Genomic DNA, 6,178 nt, shown 5'->3' on the forward strand with positions numbered 1-6,178 from the left:
TTGGGTTTTGTTTGTTCTTCTTTCTCTAGTTCCTTTAGGTGTAATTTTAGATGTTTATTTGAGATTTTTCTTGTTTCCTGAGGTAACATTATATTCCTATAAACTTCCTGCTTAGAACTGCTTTTGCTGCATCCCATAGGTTTTGGGTCATCATGTTTTCCTTGCCATTTGTCTCAAGGTGTGTTTTGATTTCCTCTTTGATTTCTTCAGGGATCTCTTGGTTATTTAGTAACGTATTGTTTAGCCTCCATGTGTTTGTGCTTTTTACATTTTTTCCCTGTAATTTATTTCTAATCTCATACTGTTGTGTCTGGCAAAGATGCTTGATATGGTTTCTAATTTCTTAAATTTACCAAGGCTTGATTTGTGAATCAATGCAGCTACCCTGGTGAATGTTCCAGGTGCAATTGAAAAGCAAGGGTAATCTGCTGTTTTGGGATGGAATGTCCTATAAATATCAATTAAATCTATCTGGTCTATTGTGTCATTTAAAGCTTCTGTTTCCTTATTAATTTTCTGTCTGGATGATCTGCTTATTGGTGTAAGTGAGGTGTTAAAGTCCCCCACTATTATTTTGTTACTGTTGATTTCCTCTTTTATAGCTGTTAGCAGTTGCCTTATGTATTGAGGTGCTCCTATGTTGGGTGCATATATATTTATAATTGTTATATCTTCTTCTTGGAATGATACCTTGATCATTATGTAGTGTGCTTCCTTGTATCTTGTAACATTCTTTATTTTAAAGTCTATTTTATCTGATATGAGTATTGTTACTCCAGCTTTCTTTTGATTTCCATTTGCTTGGAAAATCTTTTCCCATCCTCTCACTTTCAGTCTGGATGTGTCCTTAGGTCTGAAGTGAGTCTCTTATAGACAGCATATATATGGGTCTTGTTTTGGTATCCATTCAACAAGCCTGTGTCGTTTGGTTGGAGCTTTTAATCCATTCACATTTAAGGTAATTATCCGTATGTATGTTCCTATGACCATTTTCTTAATTGTTTTGGGTTTATTTTTGTAGGTCCCTTTCTTCGCTTGTGTTTCCTACTTAAAGAAGTTCCTTTAACATTTGTTGTAGAGCTGGTTTGGTGGTGGTGAATTCTCTTATTTCTTGCTGGTCTGTAAAGCTTTTGATTTCTCTGTCGAATCTGAATGAGATCTTTGCCAGGTAGAGTAATCTTGGTTGTAGGCTCTTCCCTTTCATTGGTTAAAATATATCATGCCCCTCTCTTCTGGCTTGTAGAGTTTCTGCTGAGAAATCAGCTGTTGACCTTATGGGAGTTCCCTTGTATATTATTTGTTGTTTTTCCCTTGTTGATTTAATAATTTTTTTTGTCTTTAATTTTTGTCATTTTGATTACTATTTGTCTTGGCGTGTTTCTCCTTGGGTTTACCCTGCCTGGGACTCTCTGCAGTTCCTGGATTTGGGTGGCTATTTCCTTTCCCATGTTAGGGAAGTTTTCGACTATAATCTCTTCAAATATTTTCTCAGGTCCTTTCTCTCTCTCTTCTCCTTCTGGGACCACTGTAATGAGGATGTTGGTGCACTTAATGTTGTCCCAGAGGTCTCTTAGGCTGTCTTCATTTCTTTTCATTCTTTTTTCTTTTTTCTCTTCTGCAGTAGTGAATTCCACCATTCTGTCTCCCAGGTTGCTATTCTGTTTTTTGCCTCAGTTATTCTGCTATTGATTCCTTCTAGTGTATTTCTCATTTCATTTATTGTATTGTTCATCTGTGTTTGTTTGTTCTTTAATTCTTCTAGATGTTTGTTCTTTAATTATTCTAGGTCTTTGTTAAACATTTGTAGCATCTTCTCCGTCATTGCCTCCATTCTTTTTCTGAGGTCCTGGATCATCTTCACCATCATTATTCTGAGTTTTTTTTCTGGAAGTTTCCTATCTCCATTTCATTTATTTGTTTTTTCTGGGGTTTTATCTTGTTCCTTCATCTGGTACATAGCCCTCTGCATTTTCATCTTGTCTATCTTTCTGTGAATGTCGTTTTTGTTCCACAGGCTGCAGGATTGTAGTTCTACTTGCTCCTGCTGTCTGCCCTCTGGTGAATGCAGCTATCTAAGAGGCTTGTGCAAGCTTCCTCATGGGAGGAACTGGAGTGGGTAGAGCTGGGTGTTGCTCTCATAGGCAGAGCTCAGTAAAACATTAATCTGCCTGTCTGCTGATGGGTGGGGCTGAGTTCCCTCCCTGTTGGTTGTTTGGCCTGAGGTGACCCAGCACTGGTGTCTGTAGCCTTTTTGGTGAAGCTAATGCCGGGCTCTGGGAGGGCTCATGCCAAGGAATACTTCCCAGAACTTCTGTTGCCAGTGTCCTTGTCCCTGTGGTGAGCCACAGCCACCCCCTTCTTCTGCAGGCGACCCTCCAACACTAGCAAGTAGGTCTGGTTCAGTCTCCTATGTGTTCACTGTTCCTTCCCCCTTGGTCTTTATGTGCACACTACTTTGTGTGTGCCCTCCAAGAGTGGAGTCTCTGTTTCCCCTATCCAGTCAAAGTCCTGCAATCAAATCCCGCTAGCCTTCAAAGTCTGAGTCTCTGGGAATTCCTCCTCCTGTTGCCGGACCCCCAGCTTGGGCAGCCTGACGTGGGCTTCATAATGTTCACTCCAGTGGGTGGACTTCTGTGGTATAATTGTTCTCCAGTTTGTGAGTCACCCACCCACTGGTCATAGGATTTGATTTTATTGTGATTGCGCCCCTCCTACCATCTCTTTGTGGCTTCTCCTTTGTCTTTGGATATGGGGTATCTTTCTTGGTGTGTTCCAGTTTCTTCCTGTTGATGATTGTTCATCACTTAGTTGTGATTCCAGTGCTCTCGCAATAGGGAGTGAGTGCCCATCCTACTACTCCGTCATCTTAAACCAATCTCCAAAACATGATGGTTTTTAAATTCTAGTTATTAAATAAATTATCAGCATTTAATTAGGCATTAGGTTAGTGCATTCTTTGCATTGTCATATTGTCTCAATTCAATAACTTTCTAGATGAGGAAAGTGAGACTTAAAAGAGATTTGGTAACTTCTTTGTACATGATTTTTCTGGTTCAAATTCAGGTCTACTTTCAGTTAAACCTCATCACCTTTCTATTATTAAATGTTTCTGGGAAACCCTAAGGTTTAGAGTAAATAACCCAAGGACACCTCAAGAGACGAAAGCCAGACTCAAACAGATGATACTCCCCTTCTCCATTCCCTACTTCAATATCAGAAGCTTCTCTGCCTTTTTGTTTTTGCAATGAATGTTTTTATTTTTACCTACAAGGTGGGACACTCACTTTCTTAATTTCATTATTATCTGTTTTTCTTATACCCAAGGATTTTACATATTTAATTTGCTTGAAGGCATTAAATATATAACTCTCACTTAATGTAACAAGTTGTATTTACTTCCCCAAAGTAGGCAAGTCATGAGCCTACATGCATATTTAACTCCATCATATTCTAATACATATGTTCTAATCCACTTTTGCAACTGTTCTCAGAACCAGTTTCTAAGTCTCTTAAGAAAATCAATTTCATTACTTGATAGTCTCAATTTCAACTTGCTCCAAAGTGTTTTGATACATTCCAGAAATTTTTCAACCCTAAAAGGATGAGAGCATCATGACGATTCTTAAAACATATTTATTATTTATTTATTTTATTTGAGATATAATTGACATATGACATATTAGTTTCAGGTAGACAACTTAGTATTCTATATCTGTATATATTGCAAAATGATCACAGCATGGTAACTATAATTAATAATACTGTGTTGCATATTTGAAATTTGCTAAGAGAGTAGATCTTAAACGTTCTCATCACAAGAAAAAAATCATAGTTATGTAGAATGTAGTTCTTTAAACTTTAACTTTAAAGCCAACTCCAAAAAGAAATTTAAAAAATTATTTGGGTGATGCATGGCTCCTCATTGGTGGCCACTTAAAAGAGAACTCATTTGAATGTGTAAATTCTGGTGTGTGTGTGTGTATTCTGATAAGTATACATATGTACATATGTATATATGTGTATATATATATATTTGAAAAATATATAATATTTTTAAAAGTTCATATTTCCCTGGTTACAGTTGTATCATAAATATCAACCGACTATTGTATATCAGAAAGTTTAAAAATGATTTGAAAAAGGAAATTTCTTCTGGGGATAAGGGAAACAAGAAAGTTTTCATGAAGGAAATGTGGTACTTGAGTAGTCCATGGAGATTTGGCATAGGTGGATGAATAACCTTAGGATATTCCAAAGTTAAAGTTTTCCAAAGCATTTCCTGGAATGCTCTCCCCTTAAGATGCTATTATATGCAGAGGGTGGAAGAAGGGAGAGCTCTGATCAAATGTGTTGGGAAAACTACATCCCCTCCTGGAGACTGAGGGAGTGTATCAAAGGTTCAGAAACACTTGTCAGGAAAAAATGTTTAACTTTTTGTTTCCAATTCATTTGATAATGCATCACCCATATTTTCTTATATAACCTTTGATAACACCCCCAATATCCCATGTAAGCAGAACTGAGCTACTTAAGCTGATGATTGTGATATTCCTTCCAATAAACACACATGTGTTTGTGCCTTGAACAATTTCCTGTGTTTTTATTCAGCTTAACATTTACAAGTTGTATGATTATGGAAAGTTATTTGATCTCTCTGAGCCTCAGTCTCCTTACTGGTAAAATAGGGATAGCATAGTACCTATATCATAATAAATGACCTATTGAAAAGGTTTTGAGAGGACTGAATGAGTCAGTCCCTGCAAAGTGCTTAGCACCATGTTCAGTCACTCAATAATGGCAATGATATTGGGTGATTCCTGTAGACCAGTTAGGAAACAGTAATTCCATACAGTCACAATCTTTCCTTTCAAATGTTACATAAATGAGCACACAGAGATGTAAAGAGAGGTATTATTTCCTACAATGCACACTGAATAAGCTCCCAGAGCATCAAGTGCCTTAAAACAGCTTTTATTTAGAGGAGAAGGCAGGTGTCTTCAGGGCCAGAAGTGCACAGTGTCTGTGCCTCAGAGGACGACTATCCTTTTTCTCCTTTCTGTGGGTTAAAAAAAATACATGAACTTCTTCTCACCTCTGGAAGGTCATTTATTACTCAAGAAAACAAGAAATATATGTGGGCATTATTCTGGGTATGTAAAAACTATAGCATTTGACAAATTATAGAGAAATGATGCAAAACATATTATTGATTTGCCCATTATTAAGAAGATAATTATTCTGGTTCCTTGAATTTATAAAGTTGTGGATTTTGTAATCTGACATTCACATACATTCAAAAAAGTCCCCGAGGTTCCTTGGCAACCATAATTCCACCTTCACTTTCCAGAAAAACACACTTCATTTACCTATGCAACTGAAAGATTTATTAGGTATTTGGACTCTTTTTAAATTTTTCATCAGGAAAGAACAAGTAGAAAATGAGTATTAAAATGTGCAACCTATATTGCCTTTATAACCTCTATTGTTTTGGATCTAAGGATAAAATAAGAATGCTGAGAAATGATTGCAAAAGCATTCTGTAAATGGAAAATCATTATGAAATATGTTTACTGAGAGCAACAATAATAATTAGTGTGTGGGGATTTTCCTACTTAAGTCTATAATTTTACTTGTGGGGATTTTCCTACTTAGGTCTATAATTTTACTTATTTTATATCAAAGGAGGGATCAACCTCAGTCAGTATTTTCACAAACAGATATCAATAAGTAAATAAAACATAATGTTTATGTAAGTTAATATGTAATTACTTACAGTTATATATAATCATAGACAATTACATAACATAAATACAGAATTCTGAAACATTTTTAACCATTGCTTCCTTCCATAGAAATGAATTCAGTTCAGTAGTCAGTTGTGACTCACAGTGTTTTTTTGGTTTTGTTTTTAACATCTTTATTGGAGTATAATTGCTTTACAATGTTGTGTTAGTTTCTGCTGTATAACAAAGTGAATCAGCTATATGTATACATATATCCTCATATCCCCTCCCTCTTGTGCCTCCCTCCCACCCTCCCTATCCCACCCTTCTGGGTGGTCACAAAGCTCCAAGCTCATCTCCCTGTGCTATGCAGCTGCTTCCCACTAGCTATCTATTTTACATTTGGTAGTGTATATATGTCAATGCTACTCTCTCACTTCATCCCAGCTTACCCT

The sequence above is a fragment of the Physeter macrocephalus genome, chromosome 18 (assembly GCF_002837175.3).
Source record: "Physeter macrocephalus isolate SW-GA chromosome 18, ASM283717v5, whole genome shotgun sequence".
Taxonomy (NCBI): domain Eukaryota; kingdom Metazoa; phylum Chordata; class Mammalia; order Artiodactyla; family Physeteridae; genus Physeter; species Physeter macrocephalus.